At 45.7% G+C, this 26,425-nt stretch overlaps 8 non-coding genes across 8 annotated transcripts; 1 reads left to right on the top strand and 7 right to left on the bottom strand.

Annotated features, from left to right (window-relative positions):
• Positions 1 to 12,393: 12,393 nt before the first annotated feature.
• On the top strand, positions 12,394 to 12,466 carry TRNAN-AUU (transfer RNA asparagine (anticodon AUU)). The gene has a single exon. It is a non-coding gene; the product is annotated as a tRNA-Asn (tRNA).
• A 3,606-nt stretch (positions 12,467 to 16,072) lies between these two features.
• TRNAN-AUU (transfer RNA asparagine (anticodon AUU)) lies at positions 16,073 to 16,145 on the bottom strand. The gene has a single exon. It is a non-coding gene; the product is annotated as a tRNA-Asn (tRNA).
• A 1,079-nt stretch (positions 16,146 to 17,224) lies between these two features.
• On the bottom strand, positions 17,225 to 17,297 carry TRNAN-AUU (transfer RNA asparagine (anticodon AUU)). Its single transcript has one exon. It is a non-coding gene; the product is annotated as a tRNA-Asn (tRNA).
• A 513-nt stretch (positions 17,298 to 17,810) lies between these two features.
• TRNAN-AUU (transfer RNA asparagine (anticodon AUU)) lies at positions 17,811 to 17,883 on the bottom strand. Its single transcript has one exon. It is a non-coding gene; the product is annotated as a tRNA-Asn (tRNA).
• Positions 17,884 to 18,962: 1,079 nt separating this feature from the next.
• On the bottom strand, positions 18,963 to 19,035 carry TRNAN-AUU (transfer RNA asparagine (anticodon AUU)). The gene has a single exon. It is a non-coding gene; the product is annotated as a tRNA-Asn (tRNA).
• A 1,469-nt stretch (positions 19,036 to 20,504) lies between these two features.
• On the bottom strand, positions 20,505 to 20,577 carry TRNAD-AUC (transfer RNA aspartic acid (anticodon AUC)). The gene has a single exon. It is a non-coding gene; the product is annotated as a tRNA-Asp (tRNA).
• A 1,374-nt stretch (positions 20,578 to 21,951) lies between these two features.
• Positions 21,952 to 22,024, bottom strand: TRNAN-AUU (transfer RNA asparagine (anticodon AUU)). Its single transcript has one exon. It is a non-coding gene; the product is annotated as a tRNA-Asn (tRNA).
• A 1,373-nt stretch (positions 22,025 to 23,397) lies between these two features.
• Positions 23,398 to 23,470, bottom strand: TRNAN-AUU (transfer RNA asparagine (anticodon AUU)). Its single transcript has one exon. It is a non-coding gene; the product is annotated as a tRNA-Asn (tRNA).
• Between the last annotated feature and the right edge of the window lie 2,955 nt (positions 23,471 to 26,425).

Here is a 26,425-nt window from a genome sequence, read left to right as displayed (position 1 = left end):
GTATTGTAGAAAAACTCTGACTTTTTACGTTACATCTGAGACCTCACAACACCGCTCCCGGGTGGGCTTGAACCACCAACCTTTTGAATAACAGCTGAACGCGCTATCCATTGCACCACGGAAGCCCAAAAATTAAATGGTCGTCAGGTATTGTGGAAAAACACCGACTTTTTACGTTACATCTGAGACCTCACAACACCGCTCCCGGATGGGCTCGAACCACCAACCTTTCGGTTAACAGCCGAACGCGCTAACCATTGCGCCACGGAAGCCCAAAAATTAAATGGTCGTCATGTATTGTTGTAAAACTTTGGCTTTTTACGTTACATTTGAGATCTCGCAACACCGCTCCCGGGTGGGCTCGAACCACCAACCTTTCGGTTAACAGCCGAACGCGCTAACCATTGAGCCACGGAAGCTCAGAAATTAAATGGTTGTCAGGTATTGTGGAAAAACTCTGACTTTTAACGTTACATCTGAGACCTCACAACACCGCTCCCGGGTGGGCTTGAACCACCAACCTTTCGGTTAACAGCTGAACGCGCTAACCATTGCGCCACGGAAGCCCAAAAATTAAATGTTCGTCAGGTATTGTGGAAAAACTCTGACTTTTTACGTTACATCTGAGAACTCAAAACACCGCTCCCGGGTGGGCTTGAACCACCAACCTTTCGGTTAACAGATGAACGCCCTAACAATTGCGCCACGGAAGCCTAAAAATTAAATGTCGTCAGGTATTGTTCAAAAACTTTGTCTTTTGACGTTACATTTGAGACCTCACAACACCGCTCCCAGGTGGGCTCGAACCACCAACCTTTCGAATAACAGCGTAACGCGCTAACCCTTGCGCCACGGAAGCCCAAAAATTAAATGTTCGTCAGGTATTGTAGAAAAACTCTGACTTTTTACGTTACATCTGAGACCTCACAACACCGCTCCCGGGTGGGCTTGAACCACCAACCTTTTGAATAACAGCTGAACGCGCTAACCATTGCACCACGGAAGCCCAAAAATTAAATGGTCGTCAGGTATTGTGGAACACTTATGACTTTTTACGCTACATCTGAGACCCCACCCCACAACACCTCTCCCGGGTGGGCTGGAACCACCAACCTTTCGGTTAACAGATGAACGCGCTAACCATTGCGCCACGGAAGGCCAAAAATTAAATGGTCGTCAGGTATTGTTGAAAAACACTGACTTTTTACGTAAAATCTGAGACCTGGGTTCGAGCCCACCCGGGAGCGGTGTTGTGAGGTCTCAGATGTGACGTAAAAAGCCAAAGTTTTCCCACAATACCTGACGACCATTTAATTTTTAGGCTTCCGTGGCGCAATGTTTAGCGCGTTCAGCTGTTATTCGAAAGGTTGGTGGTTCGAGCCCAACTTGGAGAGGTGTGGGGGTCTCAGATGTAACGTAAAAAGTCATAAGTTTTCTACTATACCTGACAACCATTTAATTTCAGAGCTTCCGTGGCTCGATTTTTAGCGCGTTGGGCTGTTAACCGAAAGGTTGGTGGTTCGAGCCCATCCGGGAGCGGTGATGTAAGGTCCCAGATGTGACGTAAAAAGTTAAAGTTTTTCCACAATACCTGACGACCGTTTAATTTTTGGGCTTCCGTGGTGCAATGGTTAGCGCGCTCAGCTGTTATTTAAAAGGTTGGTGGTTCGAGCCCACCCGGGAGCGGTGTTGTGAGGTTTCAGATGTAAGGTAAAAAGCCAAAGTTTTTACACAATACCAGACGACCATTAAATTTTCGGGCTTCTGTGGCGCATTTTTAGCAAGTTCGGCTGTTATCCGAAAGGTTGGTGGTTCGAGCCCACCCGGGAGCAGTGTTGTGAGGTGTCGGATGTAACCCAAAATATAAAAGTTTTTCCACAATACCTGACGACCATTTAATTTTTAGGCTTCCTAGCGCGATGGTTAGCGCGTTCGGCTGTTAACTGAAAGGTTGGTGGTTAGAGCCCACGCTGGAGCGTTAGTGTGAAGTGTTATAAGTAACAAAGAGCTTGGAACATATAAGCCCCTAGAATTACACATCAAATCTACGCTTCGCGCGCCCGGTTTTTTCAACAAGTATACTTTATCATTCGTCGGTAGCGCCATCTATGTGTGTGGCGCATAACTAGAATTTTCTATATTTGATTTTTTGCGCGAAAATGAAACATTTTCAAAGTGCTTTTAGTTTAGTACACTACATGTTTAAATATAGTTTTTAAACGTTTAATAACATAATAAAAACGATTTATTATTGAGAAAAACATCTGAAACCTCACAGCACCGCTCCTGGGTGGGCTCCAACCACTAACCTTTCGGTTAACAGCCGAACGAGCTAACCATTGCGCCACGGAAGCCCAAAAATTAAATGGTTGTCAGGTATTGTTGAAAAACTTTGGCTTTTTACGTTACATTTGAGATCTCGCAACACCGCTCCCGGGTGGGCTCGAACCACCAACCTTTCGGTTAACAGCCGAACGCGCTAACCATTGCGCCACGTAAGCCCAAAAATTAAATGGTCGTCAGGTATTGTTGAAAAACTTTGGCTTTTTACGTTACATTTGAGATATTGCAACACCGCTCCCGGGTGGGCTCGAACCACCAACCTTTCGGTTAACAGCCGAACGCGCTAACCATTGAGCCACGGAAGCTCAGAAATTAAATGGTTGTCAGGAATTGTGGAAAACTTATGACTTTTTACGCTACATCTGAGACCCCACAACATCTCTCCCGGGTGGGCTCGAACCACCAACCTTTCGGTTAACAGCTGAACGCCCTAAGCATTGCGCCACGGAAGCCCAAAAATTAAACGTTCGTCAGGTATTGTGGAAAAACACTGACTTTTACGTTACATCTGAGACCTCACAACAACGCTCTTGGATGGGCTTGAACGACCAAACTATCGGTTAAAAGCCGAACGCGCTAACCATTGAGCCACGGAAGCTCTAAAAATAAATGGTCGTCAGGCATTGTGGAAAAACTTCGACTTTTTACGTAACATCTGAAACCTCACAGCACCGCTCCTGGGTGGGCTCGAACCACCAACCTTTCGGTTAACAGCTGAACGCGCTAACCATTGCGCCACGGAAGCCCAAAAATTAAATGGTCGTCAGGTATTGTGGAAAACTTATGACTTTTTACGCTACATCTGAGACCCCACAACATCTCACCCGGGTGGGCTCGAACCACCAACCTTTCGGTTAACAGGTTAACGCGAGGTCTCAGATGTAACGTAACAAGTCGGTGTTTTTCCACAATGCCTGACGATCAACTAATTTTTGGGTTTCCGTGGCGCAATGGTTAGCGCGTTCAGCTGTTAACCGAAAGGTTGGTGGTTCGAGCCCACCCAGGAGCGGTGCTGTGAGGTTTCAGATGTTACGTAAAAAGTCGAAGTTTTTCCACAATACCTGACGACCATTCAATTTCCCGGCTTCTGTGGCGCATTTTCAGCTCGTTCGGCTGTTATCGGAAAGGTTGGTGTTAAGTTTGATAAGTGACGTAAAAAGTCATAGTTTTTCCACAATACCTGACGACCATTTAATTTTTAGGCTTCCCTGGCACGATGGTTCGCCCGTTCGGCTGTTAACCGAAAGGCTGGTGGTTAGAGCCCACACTGGAGGGTTAGTGTGAAGTGTTATAAGTAACGTAAAATTCAAAGGTTTTCCACAAGACCTGACAACATTTTAAATTCTAAGCTTCCGTGGCGCAATGCTTAGTGCGTTCGGCTGTTAACCGAAAGGTTGGTGGTTCGAGCCCATCCGGGAGCGGTGATGTGAGGTCTCAGATGTAGCGTAAAATGTCATAAGTTTTCAATAATACCTGACAACCATTTAATTTCTGAGTTTCCGTGGCGCAATGGTTAGCGCGTTCATCTGTTAACCGAAAGGTTGGTGGTTCAACCGCAACCGGGAGCCGTGTTGCGAGGTCTCAGATGTGACGTAAAAGTCAAAATTTTCCCACAATACCTGACGACCATTCAATCTCCGGGCTTCTGTGGCGCATTTTCAGCTCGTTCGGCTGTTATCGGGAAGGTTGTTGTTAAGTTTGATAAGTAACGTAAAAAGTCATAGTTTTTCCACAATACCTGAAGACCATTTAATTTTTGGGCTTCCGTGGCTCAATGGTTAGCGCGTTCGGCTGTTAACCGAAAGGTTGGTATTTCGAGTCAACCCGGGAGTGGTGTTGTGAGATCTCAAATGTAACGTAAAAAGCCAAAATTTTTCCACAATACCTGAAGACCATTTAATTTTTGGGCTTCCGTGGCTTAATGGTTAGCAAGTTCGGCTGTTAATCGAAAGGTTTTTGGTTCGAGCCCATTCGGGAGCGGTGTTCTGAGGTCTCAGTTGTGACGTAAAAATTCAAAGTTTTTTGCACAATACATGACGACCATTTATTTTCAGAGCTTCCGTGGCTCAATGAAATTCGCGTTCGGCTTTTAACCGATAGTTTGGTGGTTCGAGCCCATCCGGGAGCGGTATTGTTAGGTCTCAGATGTAACGCAAAAAGTCAGAATTTTTCCACAATACCTGACGAACATTTAATTTTTGGGCTTCCGTTGCGCAATGGTTAGCGCGTTCGGCTGTTATCCGAGAGGTTGTTGGTTCGAGCCCATTCGGGAGCGGTGTTGTGAGGTCTCAGTTGTGACGTAAAAAGTCAAAGTTTTTCCACAATACCTGACGACCATTCAATTCTTGGGCTTCCGTGGAGCAATGGTTAGCGCGTTCGGCTGTTATCCGAAAGGTTGGTGGTTCGAGCCCACCCAGGAGCGGTGCTGTGAGGTTTCAGATGTTATGTAAAAAGTCAAAGTTTTTCCACAATACCTGAGGACCATTCAATTTCTGGGCTTCAGTTGCGCATTTTTTAGCACGTTCGGCTGTTATTCGAAAGGTTGGTGGTTTGAGCCCACCCGGGAGAGGTGTTGTGGGGTCTCAGATGTAGCGTAAATGTCATACGTTTTCCACAATAACTGACATCCATTTAAATTCTAAGCTTCCGTGGCTTAATGGTTAGCGCGTTCATCTGTTAACCGAAAGGTTGGTGGTTCAACCGCAACCGGGAGCGGTGTTGTGAGGTGTCAGATGTAACCCAAAATATAAAAGTTTTTCCACAATACCTGAAGACAATTTAATTTTTGGGCTTCCGTGGCTCAATGGTTAGCGCGTTCGGCTGTTAACCGAAAGGTTGGTTTTTCGAGTCCACCCGGGAGCGGTGTTGTGAGATCTCAAATGTAACGTAAAAAGCCAAAGTTTTTCCACAATACCTGACGACCATTCAATTTCCCGGCTTCTGTGGCGCATTTTCAGCTCGTTCGGCTGTTATCAGAAAGGTTGGTGTTAAGTTTGATAAGTGACGTAAAAAGTCATAGTTTTTCCACAATACCTGAAAAAAATTTAATTTTTGGGCTTCCGTGGCGCAATGGTTAGCGCGTTCGGCTGTTAACCGAAAGGTTGGTGGTTCGAGCCCACCCAGGAGCGGTGTTGTGAGGTTTCAGATGTTACGTAAAAAGTCAAACATTTTCCACAATACCTGACGACCATTTATTTTCATAGCTTCCGTGGCTCAATGAAATTCGCGTTCGGCTTTTAACCGATAATTTGGTGGTTCGAGCCCATCCGGGAGCGGTATTGTGAGGTCTCAGATGTAACGCAAAAAGTCAGAATTTTTCCACAATACCTGACGAACATTTAATTTTTGGGCTTCCGTTGCGCAATGGTTAGCGCGTTCAGCTGTTAACCGAAAGGTTGGCGGTTCGAGCCCATCCGGGAGCGGTGATGTGAGGTCTCAGATGTAGAGTAAAAAGTCATAAGTTTTCCATAATACCTGACAACCATTTAATTTCTGAGCTTCCGTGGCGCAATGGTTAGTGCGTTCATCTGTTAACCGAAAGGTTGGTGGTTCAACCGCAACCGGGAGCGGTGTTGTGAGGTGTCAGATGTAACCCAAAATATAAAAGTTTTTCCACAATACCTGACGACCATTTAATTTTTAGGCTTCCCTGGCACGATGGTTCGCCCGTTCGGCTGTTAACCGAAAGGCTGGTGGTTAGAGCCCACACTGGAGGGTTAGTGTGAAGTGTTATAAGTAACTTAAAATTCAAAGGTTTTCCACAAGACCTGACAACATTTTAAATTCTAAGCTTCCGTGGCGCAATGCTTAGTGCGTTCGGCTGTTAACCGAAAGGTTGGTGGTTCGAGCCCATCCGGGAGCGGTGATGTGAGGTCTCAGATGTAGCGTAAAATGTCATAAGTTTTCAATAATACCTGACAACCATTTAATTTCTGAGCTTCCGTGGCGCAATGGTTAGCGCGTTCATCTGTTAACCGAAAGGTTGGTGGTTCAACCGCAACCGGGAGCCGTGTTGCGAGGTCTCAGATGTGACGTAAAAGTCAAAATTTTCCCACAATACCTGACGACCATTCAATCTCCGGGCTTCTGTGGCGCATTTTCAGCTCGTTCGGCTGTTATCGGGAAGGTTGTTGTTAAGTTTGATAAGTAACGTAAAAAGTCATAGTTTTTCCACAATACCTGAAGACCATTTAATTTTTGGGCTTCCGTGGCTCAATGGTTAGCGCGTTCGGCTGTTAACCGAAAGGTTGGTATTTCGAGTCAACCCGGGAGTGGTGTTGTGAGATCTCAAATGTAACGTAAAAAGCCAAAGTTTTTCCACAATACCTGAAGACCATTTAATTTTTGGGCTTCCGTGGCTTAATGGTTAGCAAGTTCGGCTGTTAATCGAAAGGTTGTTGGTTCGAGCCCATTCGGGAGCGGTGTTCTGAGGTCTCAGTTGTGACGTAAAAATTCAAAGTTTTTTGCACAATACATGACGACCATTTATTTTCAGAGCTTCCGTGGCTCAATGAAATTCGCGTTCGGCTTTTAACCGATAGTTTGGTGGTTCGAGCCCATCCGGGAGCGGTATTGTTAGGTCTTAGATGTAACGCAAAAAGTCAGAATTTTTCCACAATACCTGACGAACATTTAATTTTTGGGCTTCCGTTGCGCAATGGTTAGCGCGTTCGGCTGTTATCCGAGAGGTTGTTGGTTCGAGCCCATTCGGGAGCCGTGTTGTGAGGTCTCAGTTGTGACGTAAAAAGTCAAAGTTTTTCCACAATACCTGACGACCATTTAATTCTTGGGCTTCCGTGGAGCAATGGTTAGCGCGTTCGGCTGTTATCCGAAAGGTTGGTGGTTCGAGCCCACCCAGGAGCGGTGCTGTGAGGTTTCAGATGTTATGTAAAATGTCAAAGTTTTTCCACAATACCTGAGGACCATTCAATTTCTGGGCTTCAGTTGCGCATTTTTTAGCACGTTCGGCTGTTATTCGAAAGGTTGGTGGTTTGAGCCCACCCGGGAGAGGTGTTGTGGGGTCTCAGATGTAGCGTAAATGTCATAAGTTTTCCACAATAACTGACATCCATTTAAATTCTAAGCTTCCGTGGCTTAATGGTTAGCAAGTTCGGCTGTTAATCGAAAGGTTGTTGGTTCGAGCCCATTCGGGAGCGGTGTTGTGAGGTCTCAGTTGTGACGTAAAAAGTCACAGTTTTTCCACAATACCTGACGACCATTTAGTTTCACAGCTTCCGTGGCTCAATGGTTAGCGCGTTCGGCTTTTAACCGATAGTTTGGTGGTTCAAGCCCATCCAAGAGCGGTGTTGTGAGGTCTCAGATGTAACGTAAAAGTCAGTGTTTCTCCACAATACCTGACGACCATTTAATTCTTGGGCTTCCGTGGAGCAATGGTTAGCGCGTTCGGCTGTTAACCGAAAGGTTGGTGGTTCGAGCCCACCCGGCAGCTGTGTTGTGAGATCTCAAATGTAGCGTAAAAAGCCAAAGTTTTTCAACAATACCTGACGACCGTTTCATTTTCTGGCTTCCGTTGCGCAATGATTATCACGTTCATCTGTTAACCGAAAGGTTGGTGGTTCGAGCCCACCCGGGAGCGGTGTTGTGAGATCTCAAATGTAACGTAAAAAGCCAAAGTTTTTCAACAATACCTGACGACCATTTCATTTTTGGGCTTCCGTTGCGCAATAGTTATCGCGTTCATCTGTTTACGGAAAGGTTGGTGGTTCCAGCCCACCCGGGAACGTTGGTGTTAAGTTTTATAAGTAACGTAAAAAGTCATAGTTTCTCCACAAAACCTGAAGACCATTTAATTTTTGGGCTTCCGTTGCGCTATGGATAGCGCGTTCGGCTGTTAACCGAAAGCTTGGTGGTTCGAGCACACCCGAAAGCGGTGCTGTGAGGTTTCAGATGTTACGTAAAATGTCAAAGTTTTTCCACAATACCTGACGACCAATTAATTTCAGAGCTTCCGTGGCTCAATGAAATTCGCGTTCGGCTTTTAACCGATAATTTGGTGGTTCGAGCCCATCCGGGAGCGGTATTGTGAGGTCTCAGATGTAACGCAAACAGTCAGAATTTTTCCACAATACCTGACGAACATTTAATTTTTGGCTTCCGTGGCGCAATTGTTAGCGCGTTCAGCTGTTAACCGAAAGGTTGGTGGTTTCAGCCCACCCGGGAGAGGTGTTGTGGGGTCTCAGATGTAGCGTAAAAAGTCATAAGTTTTTCCACAATACCTGAAGACCATTTAATTTTTGGGCTTCCGTGGCTCAATGGTTAGCGCGTTCGGCTGTTAACCGAAAGGTTGGTGGTTCGAGTCAACCCGGGAGTGGTGTTGTGAGATCTCAAATGTAACGTAAAAAGCCAAAGTTTTTCCACAATAACTGAAGACCATTCAATTTTTGGGCTTCAGTTGCGCATTTTTTAGCGCGTTCGGCTGTTATTCGAAAGGTTGGTGGTTTGAGCCCACCCGGGAGAGGTGTTGTGGGGTCTCAGATGTAGCGTAAATGTCATAAGTTTTCCACAATACCTGACATCCATTTAATTTCTGAGCTTCCGTGGCTTAATGGTTAGCGCGTTTGGCTGTTAATCGAAAGGTTGTTGGTTCGAGCCCATTCGGGAGCGGTGTTGTGAGGTCTCAGTTGTGACGTAAAAAGTCAAAGTTTTTCCACAATACCTGACGACCATTTAGTTTCACAGCTTCCGTGGCTCAATGGTTAGCGCGTTCGGCTTTTAACCGATAGTTTGGTGGTTCAAGCCCATCCAAGAGCGGTGTTGTGAGGTCTCAGATGTAACGTAAAAAGTCAGTGTTTCTCCACAATACCTGACGACCATTTAATTCTTGGGCTTCCGTGGAGCAATGTTTAGCGCGTTCGGCTGTTAACCGAAAGGTTGGTGGTTCGAGCCCACCCGGGAGCGGTGTTGTGAGATCTCAAATGTAGCGTAAAAAGCCAAAGTTTTTCAACAATACCTGACGACCATTTCATTCTTGGGCTTCCGTTGCGCAATGATTATCACGTTCATCTGTTAACCGAAAGGTTGGTGGTTCGAGCCCACCCGGGAGCGGTGTTGTGAGATCTCAAATGTAACGTAAAAAGCCAAAGTTTTTCAACAATACCTGACGACCATTTCATTTTTGGGCTTCCGTTGCGCAATAGTTATCGCGTTCATCTGTTTACCGATAGGTTGGTGGTTCCAGCCCACCCGGGAACGTTGGTGTTAAGTTTTATAAGTAACGTAAAAAGTCATAGTTTCTCCACAAAACCTGAAGACCATTTAATTTTTGGGCTTCCGTTGCGCTATGGATAGCGCGTTCGGCTGTTAACCGAAAGCTTGGTGGTTCGAGCACACCCGAAAGCGGTGCTGTGAGGTTTCAGATGTTACGTAAAAAGTCAAAGTTTTTCCACAATACCTGACGACCAATTAATTTCAGAGCTTCCGTGGCTCAATGAAATTCGCGTTCGGCTTTTAACCGATAGTTTGGTGGTTCGAGCCCATCCGGGAGCGGTATTGTGAGGTCTCAGATGTAACGCAAACAGTCAGAATTTTTCCACAATACCTGACGAACATTTAATTTTTGGCTTCCGTGGCGCAATTGTTAGCGCGTTCAGCTGTTAACCGAAAGGTTGGTGGTTTCAGCCCACCCGGGAGAGGTGTTGTGGGGTCTCAGATGTAGCGTAAAAAGTCATAAGTTTTTCCACAATACCTGAAGACCATTTAATTTTTGGGCTTCCGTGGCTCAATGGTTAGCGCGTTCGGCTGTTAACCGAAAGGTTGGTGGTTCGAGTCAACCCGGGAGTGGTGTTGTGAGATCTCAAATGTAACGTAAAAAGCCAAAGTTTTTCCACAATAACTGAAGACCATTCAATTTTTGGGCTTCAGTTGCGCATTTTTTAGCGCGTTCGGCTGTTATTCGAAAGGTTGGTGGTTTGAGCCCACCCGGGAGAGGTGTTGTGGGGTCTCAGATGTAGCGTAAATGTCATAAGTTTTCCACAATACCTGACATCCATTTAATTTCTGAGCTTCCGTGGCTTAATGGTTAGCGCGTTCGGCTGTTAATCGAAAGGTTGTTGGTTCGAGCCCATTCGGGAGCGCAGTTGTGAGGTCGCAGTTGTGACGTAAAAATCAAAGTTTTTCCACAATACCTGAAGACCATTTAATTTCAGAGCTTCCGTGGCTCATTGGATAGCGCGTTCGGCTGTTAACCGAAAGGTTGGTGGTTCGAGTCCACCCGGGAGCGGTGTTGTGAGATCTCAAATGTAACGTAAAAAGCCAAAGTTTTTCCACAATACCTGAAGACCATTCAATTTTTGGGCTTCAGTTGCGCAATTGTTAGCGCGTTCGGCAGTTAACCGAAAGGTTAGTGGTTCGCGCCCATTCGGGAGCGGTGTTGTGAGGTCTCAGTTGTGACGTAAAAAGTCATAGTTTTTCCACAATACCTGACGTCCATTTAATTTTTGGGCTTCCGTTGCGCAATGGTTATCGCGTTCAGCTGTTAACCGAAAGGTTGGTGGTTCGAGCCCACCCGGGAGCGGTGTTGTGAGGTCTCAGTTGTGACGTAAAAAGTCATAGTTTTTCCACAATACCTGACGTCCATTTAATTTTTGGGCTTCCGTTGCGCAATGGTTATCGCGTTCAGCTGTTAACCGAAAGGTTGGTGGTTCGAGCCCACCCGGGAGCGGTGTTGTGAGGTGTCAGATGTAACCCAAAATATAAAAGTTTTTCCACAATACCTGAAGACCATTTAATTTTTGGACTTCCGTTGCGCAATGGTTATCTCGTTCATCTGTCATCTGTTAACCGAAAGGTTGGTGGTTCGAGCCCATCCAGGAGCGGTGTTGTGAGATCTCAAATGTAACGTAAAAAGCCAAAGTTTTTCCACAATACCTGAAGACCATTCAATTTTTGGGCTTCTGTGGCGCATTTTCAGCTCGTTCGGCTGTTATCGGAAAGGTTGGTGTTAAGTTTGATAAGTAACGTAAAAAGTCATAGTTTTTCAACAATACCTGAAGACCATTTAATTTTTGGACTTCCGTGGCTCAATGGATAGCGCGTTCTACTGTTAACCGAAAGGTTGGTGGTTCGAGTCCACCCGGGAGCGGTGTTGTGAGATCTCAAATGTAACGTAAAAAGCCAAAGTTTTTCCACAATACCTGAAGACCATTCAATTTTTGGGCTTCCGTGGCTCAATGGATAGCGCGTTCGGCAGTTAACCGAAAGGTTAGTGGTTCGAGCCCACCCGGGAGCGGTATTGTGAGGTCTCAGATGTAACGAAAAAAGCCAAAGTTTTTACACAGTACCTGACGACCATTAAATTTTCGGGCTTCTGTGGCGCATTTTTAGCGCGTTCGGCTGTTATTCGAAAGGTTTGTGGTTTGAGCCCACCCGGGAGAGGTGTTGTGGGGTCTCAGATGTAGCGTAAATGTCATAAGTTTTCCACAATACCTGACATCCATTTACTTTCTAAGCTTCCGTGGCTTAATGGTTAGCGCGTTCGGCTATTAATCGAAAGGTTGGTGGTTCGAGCCCCTTCGGGAGCGGTGTTGTGAGGTCTCAGTTGTGACGTAAAAAGTCATCGTTTTTCCACAATACCTGACGTTCATTTAATTTTTGGGCTTCCATTGCGCATGGGTTATCGCGTTCAGCTGTTAACCGAAAGGTTGGTGGTTCGAGCCCACCCAGGAGCGGTGTTGTGAGGTCTCAGATGTAACGTAAAAAGTCAGTTTTTTTGCACAATACCTGACGACCATTTAATTTTTGGGCTTCCGTGGCCCAAGGTAGCGCGTTCGGCTGTTAACCGAAAGGTTGGTGGTTCGAGCCCATCCGGGAGCGGTGTTGTGAAGTCTCAGATGTAACGTAAAAAGCCAAAGTTTTTACACAGTACCTGACGACCATTAAATTTTCGGGCTTCTGTGGTGCATTTTTAGCGCGTTCGGCTGTTAGTCGAAAGGTTTGTGGTTTGAGCCCACCCGGGAGAGGTGTTTTGGGGTCTCAGATGTAGCGTAAATGTCATAAGTTTTCCACAATACCTGACATCCATTTAATTTCTGAGCTTCCGTGGCTTAATGGTTAGCGCGTTCGGCTATTAATCGAAAGGTTGGTGGTTCGAGCCCATTCGGGAGCGGTGTTGTGAGGTCTCAGTTGTGACGTAAAAAGTCATAGTTATTCCACAATACCTGACGTCCATTTAATTTTTGGGCTTCCGTTGCGCAATGGTTATCGCGTTCAGCTGTTAACCGTAAGGTTGGTGGTTCGAGCCCACCCAGGAGCGGTGCTGTGAGGTGTCAGATGTAACCCAAAATATAAAAGTTTTTCCACAATACCTCAAGACCATTTAATTTTTGGACTTCCGTTGCGCAATGGTTATCGCGTTCAGCTGTTAACCGAAAGGTTGGTGGTTCGAGCCCATCGGGGAGCGGTGTTGTGAGGTCTCAGATGTAACGTAAAAAGCCAAAGTTTTTCCACAATACCTGACGACCATTCAATTTCCGGGCTTCTGTGGCGCATTTTCAGCTCGTTCGGCTGTTATCGGAAAGGTTGGTGTTAAGTTTGATAAGTAACGTAAAAAGTCATAGTTTTTCCACAATACCTGACGACCAATTAATTTTTGGCTTCTGTGGCCTAATGGTTAGCGCGTTCGGCTGTTAACCGAAAGGTTGGTGGTTCGAGCCCATCCGGGAGCGGTGTTGTGAGGTCTCAGATGTGACGTAAAAAGTCATAGTTTTTCCACAAAACCTGACGACCATTTAATTCTTGGGCTTCCGTGGAGCAATGGTTAGCGCGTTCTGCTGTTATCCGAAAGGTTGGTGGTTCGAGTCCATCCGGGAGCGGTGTTGCGAGATCTCAAATGTAACGTAAAAAGCCAAAGTTTTTCAACAATACCTGACGACCATTTAATTTTTGGGCTCCGTGGCGCAATGGTTAGCGCGTTCGGCTGTTATCCGAAAGGTTGGTGGTTCGAGCCCAACCGGGAGCGGTGTTGTGAGGTCTCAGATGTAACGTAAAAAGTCAGTGTTTTTCCACAATACCTGACGAACATTTAATTTTTGGGATTTCGTGGCGCAATGGTTAGCGCGTTCCGCTGTTAACCGAAAGGTTGGTGGTTCAAGCCCACCCGGGAGCGGTGTTGTGAGGTGTCAGATGTAACGTAAAAAGCCAAAGTTTTTACACAGTACCTGACGACCATTAAATTTTCGGGCTTCTGTGGCGCATTTTTAGCGCGTTCGGCTGTTATTCGAAAGGTTTGTGGTTTGAGCCCACCCGGGAGAGGTGGTGTGGGGTCTCAGATGTAGAATAAATGTCATAAGTTTTCCACAATACCTGACATCCATTTAATTTCTGAGCTTCCGTGGCTTAATGGTTAGCGCGTTCGGCTGTTAATCGAAAGGTTGGTGGTTCGAGCCCATTCGGGAGCGGTGTTGTGAGGTCTCAGTTGTGACGTAAAAAGTCATAGTTTTTCCACAATAACTGACGTCCATTTAATTTTTGGGCTTCCGTTGCGCAATGGTTATCGCGTTCAGCTGTTAACCGAAAGGTTGGTGGTTCGAGCCCACCCGGGAGCGGTGTTGTGAGGTCTCAGATGTAACGTAAAAAGTCAGTGTTTTTGCACAATACCTGAAGACCATTCAATTTTTGGGCTTCAGTTGCGCAATGGTTAGCGCGTTCGGCAGTTAACCGAAAGGTTAGTGGTTCGAGCCCACCCAGGAGCGGTGCTGTGAGGTTTCAGATGTTATGTAAAAAGTCAAAGTTTTTCCACAATACCTGACGACCATTCAATTTCCGGGCTTCTGTGGCGCATTTTCAGCTCGTTCGGCTGTTATCGGAAAGGTTGGTGTTAAGTTTGATAAGTAACGTAAAAAGTCATAGTTTTTCCACAATACCTGACGACCATTTAATTTTTGGCTTCCGTGGCGCAATGGCTAGCGCGTTCTGCTGTTATCCGAAAGGTTGGTGGTTCGAGCCCATCCGGAGGCGGTGTTGTGAGGTCTCAGATGTGACGTAAAAAGTCAAAGTTTTTCCACAAAACCTGACGACCATTTAATTATTAGGCTTCCGTGGAGTAATGGTTAGCGCTTTCTGCTGTTATCCGAAAGGTTGGTGGTTCGAGCCCATCCGGGAGCGGTGTTGTGAGGTCTCAGATGTGACGTAAAAAGCCAAAGTTTTTCAACAATACCTGACGACCATTTAATTTTTGGGCTTCCGTGGCGCAATGGTTAGCGCGTTCATCTGTTAACCGAAAGGTTGGTGGTTCAACCGCAACCGGGAGCGGTGTTGTGAGGTGTCAGATGTAACCCAAAATATAAAAGTTTTTCCACAATACCTGAAGACCATTTAATTTTTGGACTTCCGTGGCTCAATGGATATTGCGTTCGGCTGTTAACCGAAAGGTTGGTGGTTCGAGTCCACCCGGGAGCGGTGTTGTGAGATATCGAATGTAACGTAAAAAGCCAAAGTTTTTCCACAATACCTGAAGACCATTCAATTTTTGGGCTTCAGTTGCGCAATGGTTAGCGCCTTCGGCAGTTAACCGAAAGGTTAGTGGTTCGAGCCCACCCGGGAGCGGTGTTGTGAGGTCTCAGATGTAGCGTAAATGTCATAAGTTTTCCACAATACCTGACATCCATTTAATTTCTGAGCTTCCGTGGCTTAATGGTTAGCGCGTTCGGCTGTTAACCGAAAGGTTGGTGGTTCGAGCCCACCTGGGAGCGGTGTTGTGAGGTCTCAGATGTAACGTAAAAAGCCAAAGTTTTTACACAGTACCTGACGACCATTAAATTTTCGGGCTTCTGTGGCGCATTTTTAGCGCGTTCGGCTGTTATTCGAAAGGTTGGTGGTTTGAGCCCACCCGGGAGAGGTGTTGTGGGGTCTCAGATGTAGCGTAAATGTCATAAGTTTGGGCTTCCGGGGCGCAATGGTTATCGCGTTCACCTGTTTACCGAAAGGTTGGTGGTTTCAACCCACCCGGGAGCGTTGGTGTTAAGTTTTATAAGTAACGTAAAAAGTCAAAGCTTTTCCACAATTACTGAAGACCATTTAATTTTTGGGCTTCCGTTGCGCAATGGTTATCGCGTTCAGCTGTTAACCGAAAGTTGGTGGTTCGAGCCCACCCGGGAGCGGTGTTGTGAGGTCTCAGATGTAACGTAAAAAGTCAGTGTTTTTGCACAATACCTGACGACCATTTAATTTTTGGGCTTCCGTGGCCCAAGGTAGCGCGTTCGGCTGTTAACCGAAAGGTTGGTGGTTCAAGTCCACCCAGGAGCGGTGTTATGAGGTGTCAGATGTAACCCAAAATATAAAAGTTTTTCCACAATATAACACCAACGTTCCCGGGTGGGTTGAAACCACCAACCTTTCGGTAAACAGGTGAACGCGATAACCATTACGCCCCGGAAGCCCAAACTTATGACATTTACGCTTCATCTGAGACCCCACAACACCTCTCCCGGGTGGGCTCAAACCACCAACCTTTCGAATAACAGCTGAACGCGCTAAAAATGCGCCACAGAAGCCCGAAAATTTAATGGTCGTCAGGTACTGTGTAAAAACTTTGGCTTTTTACGTTACATCTGAGGCCTCACAACACCGCTCCCGGGTGGGCTAGAACCACCAACCTATCGGTTAACAGCCGAACTCGCTATCCATTGAGCCACGGAAGTCCAAAAATTAAATGGTCTTCAGGTATTGTGGAAAAACTTTTATATTTTGGGTTACATTTGACACCTCACAACACCGCTCCCGGGTAGGCTTGAACCACCAACCTTTCGGTTAATAGATGAACGCGCTAACCATTGCGCCACGGAAGCCTAAAAATTAAATGGACGTCAGGTATTGTGGAAAAACTTTGGCTTTCTACGTTACATTTGAGATCACACAACACCGCTCACGGGTGGGCTCGAACCACCAACCTATTGGTTAACAGCCGAACGCGCTAACCATTGATCCACGGAAGCTCAGAAATTAAATGGTTGTCAGGTATTGTGGAAAAACTTTGGCTTTGTACGTTACATTTGAGACCCCACAACACCTTTCCCGGATGGGCTCGAACCACCAACCTATTGCTTAACAGCCGAACGCGCTAACCATTGCGCCACGGAAGCCCAAAAATTAAATGCTCGTCAGGTATTGTGTAAAAACCTTGACTTTTTACGTCACATCTGAGACCTCACAACACCGCTCCCGGATGGGCTGAAACCACCAACCTTTCGGTTAACAGCGGAACGCGCTAACCATTGCGCCACGGAAGCCCAAAAATTAAATGTTCGTCAGGTATTGTGGAAAAACTTTGACTTTTTACGTAACATCTGAAACCTCACAGCACCGCTCCCGGGTGTGCTCGAACCACCAACCTTTCGGTTTACAGATGAACAGATGAACGCGATAACCATTGCGCAACGGAAGCCCAAAAATTAAATGGTCTTCAGTAATTGTGGAAAAACTTTGACTTTTTACGTTACTTATAAAACATAACACCAACGTTCCCGGGTGGGTTGAAACCACCAACCTTTCGGTAAACAGGTGAACGCGATATCCATTACGCCCCGGAAGCCCAAACTTATGACATTTACGCTACATCTGAGACCCCACAACACCTCTCCCGGGTGGGCTCAAACCACCAACCTTTCGAATAACAGCTGAACGCGCTAAAAATGCGCCACAGAAGCCCGAAAATTTAATGGTCGTCAGGTACTGTGTAAAAACTTTGGCTTTTTACGTTACATCTGAGGCCTCACAACACCGCTCCCGGGTGGGCTCGAACCACCAACCTATCGGTTACCAGCCGAACTCGCTATCCATTGAGCCACGGAAGTCCAAAAATTAAATGGTCTTCAGGTATTGTGGAAAAACTTTTATATTTTGGGTTACATTTGACACCTCACAACACCGCTCCCGGGTAGGCTTGAACCACCAACCTTTCGGTTAATAGACGAACGCGCTAACCATTGCGCCACGGAAGCCTAAAAATTAAATGGACGTCAGGTATTGTGGAAAAACTTTGACTTTTTACGTCACATCTGAGACCTCACAAAACCGCTCCCGGATGGGCTCGAACCACCAACCTTTCGGTTAACAGCCGAACGCGCTACCTTGGGCCACAGAAGCCCAAAAATTAAATGGTCGTCAGGTATTGTGCAAAAACACTGACTTTTTACGTTACATCTGAGACCTCACAACACCGCTCCCGGGTGGGCTCGAACCACCAACCTTTCGGTTAACAGCTGAACGCGATAACCATTGCGCAACGGAAGCCCAAAAATTAAATGGACGTCAGGTATTGTGGAAAAACTTTGGCTATTTATGTTACGTTTGAGATCTCACAACACCGCTCCCGGGTGGACTAGAACCACCAACCTTTCGGTTAACAGCCGAACTCGCTATCCATTGAGCCACGGAAATCCAAAAATTAAATGGTCTTCAGGTATTGTGGAAAAACTTTTATATTTTGGGTTACATTTGACACCTCACAACACCGCTCCCGGGTAGGCTTGAACCACCAACCTTTCGGTTAATAGATGAACGCGCTAACCATTGCGCCACGGAAGCCTAAAAATTAAATGGACGTCAGGTATTGTGGAAAAACTTTGGCTTTCTACGTTACATTTGAGATCACACAACACCGCTCACGGGTGGGCTCGAACCACCAACCTATTGGTTAACAGCCGAACGCGCTAACCATTGATCCACGGAAGCTCAGAAATTAAATGGTTGTCAGGTATTGTGGAAAAACTTTGGCTTTGTACGTTACATTTGAGACCCCACAACACCTTTCCCGGATGGGCTCGAACCACCAACCTATTGCTTAACAGCCGAACGCGCTAACCATTGCGCCACGGAAGCCCAAAAATTAAATGCTCGTCAGGTATTGTGTAAAAACCTTGACTTTTTACGTCACATCTGAGACCTCACAACACCGCTCCCGGATGGGCTGAAACCACCAACCTTTCGGTTAACAGCGGAACGCGCTAACCATTGCGCCACGGAAGCCCAAAAATTAAATGTTCGTCAGGTATTGTGGAAAAACTTTGACTTTTTACGTAACATCTGAAACCTCACAGCACCGCTCCCGGGTGTGCTCGAACCACCAACCTTTCGGTTTACAGATGAACAGATGAACGCGATAACCATTGCGCAACGGAAGCCCAAAAATTAAATGGTCTTCAGTAATTGTGGAAAAACTTTGACTTTTTACGTTACTTATAAAACATAACACCAACGTTCCCGGGTGGGTTGAAACCACCAACCTTTCGGTAAACAGGTGAACGCGATATCCATTACGCCCCGGAAGCCCAAACTTATGACATTTACGCTACATCTGAGACCCCACAACACCTCTCCCGGGTGGGCTCAAACCACCAACCTTTCGAATAACAGCTGAACGCGCTAAAAATGCGCCACAGAAGCCCGAAAATTTAATGGTCGTCAGGTACTGTGTAAAAACTTTGGCTTTTTACGTTACATCTGAGGCCTCACAACGTCGCTCCCGGGTGGGCTCGAACCACCAACCTATCGGTTACCAGCCGAACTCGCTATCCATTGAGCCACGGAAGTCCAAAAATTAAATGGTCTTCAGGTATTGTGGAAAAACTTTTATATTTTGGGTTACATTTGACACCTCACAACACCGCTCCCGGGTAGGCTTGAACCACCAACCTTTCGGTTAATAGACGAACGCGCTAACCATTGCGCCACGGAAGCCTAAAAATTAAATGGACGTCAGGTATTGTGGAAAAACTTTGACTTTTTACGTCACATCTGAGACCTCACAAAACCGCTCCCGGATGGGCTCGAACCACCAACCTTTCGGTTAACAGCCGAACGCGCTACCTTGGGCCACAGAAGCCCAAAAATTAAATGGTCGTCAGGTATTGTGCAAAAACACTGACTTTTTACGTTACATCTGAGACCTCACAACACCGCTCCCGGGTGGGCTCGAACCACCAACCTTTCGGTTAACAGCTGAACGCGATAACCATTGCGCAACGGAAGCCCAAAAATTAAATGGACGTCAGGTATTGTGGAAAAACTTTGGCTATTTATGTTACGTTTGAGATCTCACAACACCGCTCCCGGGTGGACTAGAACCACCAACCTTTCGGTTAACAGCCGAACGCGCTATAGAGTAGTGGCACTACATGTTAATTTCTCATAGAACATAACGTTGCCAAAGGTAGGGAGGTGCCATTACTCTATCCATTGAGCCACGGAAGTCCAAAAATTAAATGGTCTTCAGGTATTGTGGAAAAACTTTTATATTTTGGGTTACATCTGACACCTCACAACACCGCTCCTGGGTGGACTTGAACCACCAACCTTTCGGTTAACAGCGGAACGCGCTAAACATTGCGCCACGGAAGCCCAAAAATTAAATGTTCGTCAGGTATTGTGGAAAAACACTGACTTTTTACGTTACATTTGAGATCTCACAACACCGCTCCCGGATGGGCTCGAACCACCAACCTTTCGGATAACAGCCGAACGCGCTAACCATTGCGCCACGGAAGCCCAAAAATTAAATGGTCGTCAGGTATTGTTGAAAAACTTTGGCTTTTTACGTTACATTTGAGATCTCGCAACACCGCTCCCGGATGGACTCGAACCACCAACCTTTCGGATAACAGCAGAACGCGCTAACCATTGCTCCACGGAAGCCCAAGAATTAAATGGTCGTCAGGTTTTGTGGAAAAACTTTGACTTTTTACGTCACATCTGAGACCTCACAACACCGCTCCCGGATGGGCTCGAACCACCAACCTTTCGGTTAACAGCCGAACGCGCTAACCATTGCGCCACGGAAGCCCAAAAATTGAATGGTCTTCAGGTATTGTGGAAAAACTTTGGCTTTTTACGTTACATTTGAGATCTCAAAACACCGCTCCCGGGTGGACTCGAACCACCAACCTTTCGGTTAACAGCCGAACGCGCTATCCATTGAGCCACGGAAGTCCAAAAATTAAATGGTCTTCAGGTATTGTGGAAAAACTTTTATATTTTGGGTTACAACTGACACCTCACAACACCGCTCCCGGGTGGGCTCGAACCACCAACCTTTCGGTTAACAGCTGAACGCGATAACCATTGCGCAACGGAAGCCCAAAAATTAAATGGACGTCAGGTATTGTGGAAAAACTATGACTTTTTACGTCACAACTGAGACCTCACAACACCGCTCCCGAATGGGCTCGAACCACCAACCTTTCGATTGATAGCCGAACGCGCTAACCATTAAGCCACGGAAGCTCAGAAATTAAATGGATGTCAGGTATTGTGGAAAACTTATGACATTTACGCTACATCTGAGACCCCACAACACCTCTCCCGGGTGGGCTCAAACCACAAACCTTTCGAATAACAGCCGAACGCGCTAAAAATGCGCCACAGAAGCCCGAAAATTTAATGGTCGTCAGGTACTGTGTAAAAACTTTGGCTTTTTACGTTACATCTGAGACCTTACAACACCGCTCCCGGGTGAACTCGAACCACTAACCTTTCGGTTAACTGCCGAACGCGCTAACCATTGCGCAACTGAAGCCCAAAAATTAAATGGTCGTCAGGTATTGTTGAAAAACTTCGGCTTTTTACGTTACATTTGAGATCTCGCAACACCGCTCCCGGATGGACTCGAACCACCAACCTTTCGGATAACAGCAGAACGCGCTAACCATTGCTCCACGGAAGCCCAAGAATTAAATGGTCGTCAGGTATTGTTGAAAAACTATGACTTATTACGTTACTTATCAAACTTACCACAACCTTTCCGATAACAGCCGAACGAGCTGAAAATGCGCCACAGAAGCCCGGAAATTGAATGGTCGTCAGGTATTGTGGAAAAACTTTGACTTTTTACATAACATCTGAAACCTCACAGCACCGCTCCTGGGTGGGCTCGAACCACCAACCTTTCAGTTAACAGATGAACAGATGAACGCGATAACCATTGCGCAACGGAAGCCCAAAAATTAAATGGTCTTCAGTAATTGTGGAAAAACTTTGACTTTTTACGTTACTTATAAAACTTAACACCAACGTTCCCGGGTGGGCTGGAACCACCAACCTTTCGGTAAACAGGTGAACGCGATAAACATTGCGCCCCGGAAGCCTAAAAATTAAATGGACGTCAGGTATTGTGGAAAAACTTTGGCTTTTTACGTTACATCTGAGACCTCACAACACCGCTCCCGGGTGGGCTCGAACCACGAACCTTTCGGTTAACTGCCGAACGCGCTAACCATTGCGCAACTGAAGCCCAAAAATTGAATGGTCTTCAGGTATTGTGGAAAAACTTTGGCTTTTTACGTTACATTTGAGATCTCACAACACCGCTCCCGGGTGGACTCGAACCACCAACCTTTCGGTTAACAGTAGAACGCGCTATCCATTGAGCCACGGAAGTCCAAAAATTAAATGGTCTTCAGGTATTGTGGAAAATGTTTTATATTTTGGGTTACAACTGACACCTCACAACACCGCTCCCGGGTGGGCTCGAGCCACCAACCTTTCGGTTAACAGCTGAACGCGATAACCATTGCGCAACGGAAGCCCAAAAATTAAATGAACGTCGGGTATTGTGGAAAAACTATGACTTTTTACGTCACAACTGAGACCTCACAACACCGCTCCCGAATGGGCTCGAACCACCAACCTTTCGATTAATAGCCGAACGCGCTAACCATTAAGCCACGGAAGCTCAGATATTAAATGGATGTCAGGTATTGTGGAAAACTTATGACATTTACGCTACATCTGAGACCCCACAACACCTCTCCCGGGTGGGCTCAAACCACAACCCTTTCGAATAACAGCCGAACGCGCTAAAAATGCGCCACAGAAGCCCGAAAATTTAATGGTCGTCAGGTACTGTGTAAAAACTTTGGCTTTTTACGTTACATTTGAGATCTCGCAACACCGCTCCCGGATGGACTCGAACCACCAACCTTTCGGATAACAGCAGAACGCGCTAACCATTGCTCCACGGAAGCCCAAGAATTAAATGGTCGTCAGGTTTTGTGGAAAAACTTTGACTTTTTACGTCACATCTGAGACCTCACAACACCGCTCCCGGATGGGCTCGAACCACCAACCTTTCGGTTAACAGCCGAACGCGCTAACCATTGCGCCACGGAAGACAAAAAGTAAATGGTCGTCAGGTATTGTGGAAAAACTATGACTTTTTACGTTACTTATCAAACTTACCACAACCTTTCCGATAACAGCCGAACGAGCTGAAAATGCGCCACAGAAGCCCGGAAATTGAATGGTCGTCAGGTATTGTGGAAAAACTTTGACTTTTTACATAACATCTGAAACCTCACAGCACCGCTCCTGGGTGGGCTCGAACCACCAACCTTTCAGTTAACAGATGAACAGATGAACGCGATAACCATTGCGCAACGGAAGCCCAAAAATTAAATGGTCTTCAGTAATTGTGGAAAAACTTTGACTTTTTACGTTACTTATAAAACTTAACACCAACGTTCCCGGGTGGGCTGGAACCACCAACCTTTCGGTAAACAGGTGAACGCGATAACCATTGCGCCCCGGAAGCCTAAAAATTAAATGGACGTCAGGTATTGTGGAAAACCTTTGGCTTTTTACGTTACATCTGAGACCTCACAACACCGCTCCCGGGTGGGCTCGAACCACTAACCTTTCGGTTAACTGCCGAACGCGCTAACCATTGCGCAACTGAAGCCCAAAAATTGAATGGTCTTCAGGTATTGTGGAAAAACTTTGGCTTTTTACGTTACATTTGAGATCTCACAACACCGCTCCCGGGTGGACTCGAACCACCAACCTTTCGGTTAACAGTAGAACGCGCTATCCATTGAGCCACGGAAGTCCAAAAATTAAATGGTCTTCAGGTATTGTGGAAAATTTTTTATATTTTGGGTTACAACTGACACCTCACAACACCGCTCCCGGGTGGGCTCGAACCACCAACCTTTCGGTTAACAGCTGAACGCGATAACCATTGCGCAACGGAAGCCCAAAAATTAAATGAACGTCAGGTATTGTGGAAAAACTATGACTTTTTACGTCACAACTGAGACCTCACAACACCGCTCCCGAATGGGCTCGAACCACCAACCTTTCGATTAATAGCCGAACGCGCTAACCATTAAGCCACGGAAGCTCAGATATTAAATGGATGTCAGGTATTGTGGAAAACTTATGACATTTACGCTACATCTGAGACCCCACAACACCTCTCCCGGGTGGGCTCAAACCACAAACCTATCGAATAACAGCCGAACGCGCTAAAAATGCGCCACAGAAGCCCGAAAATTCAATGGTCGTCAGGTACTGTGTAAAAACTTTGGCTTTTTACGTTACATTTGAGATCTCGCAACACCGCTCCCGGATGGACTCGAACCACCAACCTTTCGGATAACAGCAGAACGCGCTAACCATTGCTCCACGGAAGCCCGAGAATTAAATGGTCGTCAGGTTTTGTGGAAAAACTTTGACTTTTTACGTCACATCTGAGACCTCACAACACCGCTCCCGGATGGGCTCGAACCACCAACCTTTCGGTTAACAGCCGAACGCGCTAACCATTGCGCCACGGAAGACAAAAATTAAATGGTCGTCAGGTATTGTGGAAAAACTATGACTTTTTACGTTACTTATCAAACTTACCACAACCTTTCCGATAACAGCCGAACGAGCTGAAAATGCGCCACAGAAGCCCGGAAATTGAATGGTCGTCAGGTATTGTGGAAAAACTTTGACTTTTTACATAACATCTGAAACCTCACAGCACCGCTCCTGGGTGGGCTCGAACCACCAACCTTTCGGTTAACAGATGAACAGATGAACGTGATAACCATTGCGCAACGGAAGCCCAAAAATTAAATGGTCTTCAGTAATTGTGGAAAAATTTGACTTTTTACGTTACTTATTACCTCTCCGAGTGACGTATGTCACGGAGAGGTATTACACCGGCCGTGTCTGTCTGTGTGTCTGTGTGTCTGTATGTCTGTCTGTCAGACCCCACGTGACCGCGTTCGCAGTTTACAAATCGGAGCAAACAAATACCCGATTTCCGGAACGCGTTCGCGGTTCACGGAAATTTGGTCATTCATCTACCAACACCAGTCTTTACTAACTGGCTTCTAAGGACCACAATCTGCTAGTCTTTGTCCATCCCACATGGACACTAGTCTGTACGTGCTTGCTTCCAAGCACCACCAACTTCTGTTCTTCGTCAATTTCACTTTGACTCCAGCTTCTATGCACCACCATCTTCTGTTCTTCGTCAATTCCACATTGACACCAGCTTCTAAACACTACCATCTTCTGTTCTTCGTCAATTCCACATTGACACCAGCTTCTATGCACCACCATCTTCTGTTCTTCGTCAATTCCACATTGACACCAGCTTCTATGCACCACCATCTTCAGGTCTTTTGTCCATTCCACATGGACGCCGGTCAGTACATTCTGGCTTCTTTTCCACCGTCATCGTTTGGTTTCAAGATATACGCGGCGAGCGGCTAGGGTTACGAGAAACGTCTAGCCTCCCAATGGCAGGGCTTCCACCATCGGTTCACGCGAATGCGTTTTTATCTATTATTTGGTTTTAAGATATACGCGGCGATCAGCTAGGGTTACGAGAAACGTCTAGCCTCCCAATGGCAGGGCTTCCACCAAAGGTTCACGCGAATGCGTTTTTATCTATTATTATAATGGAATCGAAACATATATATACCCCAAAATTTGAAGAAAGCGGGCAAGAAGGGTACCCTTCACTTTAAACGTCAATATTAGCAAAGTTTCGAAAGATATTATGAACAACTTTATTTGAAACGATTTAACTATTTTTAAAGTTATTTACTGGCGATTAAAATAATTAAAAATAATTATATTTATTTAAATATTAAAGATAAACCCAAGTACCGAAGTCGTTAAATCATTGCCTCCTATATCTATCAAGGCCCGTGCATTGCGTTATATTTCCTACATTGCCTCCTGTATCTATCAAGGCCCAGGCATTGTGATATATTTCCTTCATTGCCTCCTATATCCAACAAGGCCCGTGCGTTGTGATATATTTCCTTCATTGCCTCCTATATCTATCGAGGCCCGTGCATTGCGATATATTTTTGAGAACAACAACCAAAATGGGAAGCTCCTCTCAGAACCATAATAATTTGCTTTCTCTGTTATATGAAATGAAAATATGGATAATATTTTCGGCAATTCGATTTGAATGGCTCTTTCTGATGTATCATTCTCTCAGCACTGTTCATAATGGACAGGAACGTAGAGATTCGAGACACTAGGAATTACGATAGTGTTTCAAATCCTCTGTAATGAGGGCTTAAAGGCTTGGAGTGAGTCGAAAGATAAATACACATCCAATTTTTTAGTTGTACCATGCGTACCACAATGTTGGCAGGCGTTTATTGAAGGATGCTTGGGTACTAGTACAGACTGTTACGTGTACCAAGTTTCCTAGCATCCAACAATAAATAGGATTCATAAAAGCCAGTGTTACGCGCATGTCATGGGTCAAGTCGTTAAATATATCGACGCAGTTAAATATCTGATGGCATTATTTTATCCACTTTCTCATTGCGTTTCGAGAGGAAGTTCAACTTTGGCACGGACGACAGATGGCGCTCTTAACCTTCTACCCCCAAAAATCGCTGTTGTCTGCTCGTTTTCCCCTTCCCCGTTTTTTCGTTATAAACTTAACTGTTAAGATAAAATTTCATATTTCCTAAGACAGATAAGCTTCTACTCCTTTCATCTTACTCCCAGTTAGATTTAACCTTGTTAAAACATAATCAGATGAATTTGAGTTACAATGTCGTAAAATCCTGTGCATACAGTTACCTAGGAGTGATAGAGACATTTTTAACGATGCCTAGAGATGATTAACTTAAGCGAAATTGTTTCACGTTTGAATAAAAATACCGCTTCCAGTAGTGGGTTTATAGTACTCCTTGTTTGTGTAAGATTAGTGAAGCTTTAGAGCGTAATCATGGTAAACGCTTAAAAATATATATTTTCAATAAAAACACCGCTTCCACTAGTGGATTTCTACTCCTTGTGTTTGTGTAAGATTAGTGTAGGTGTAGAG

The sequence above is a fragment of the Phalangium opilio genome, unplaced genomic scaffold (genome assembly GCF_054372755.1).
Source record: "Phalangium opilio isolate 3A_F unplaced genomic scaffold, DU_Popi_V2 ptg001170l_1, whole genome shotgun sequence".
NCBI lineage: Eukaryota > Metazoa > Arthropoda > Arachnida > Opiliones > Phalangiidae > Phalangium > Phalangium opilio.
This window is presented reverse-complemented; position numbering and strand designations above follow the sequence as displayed.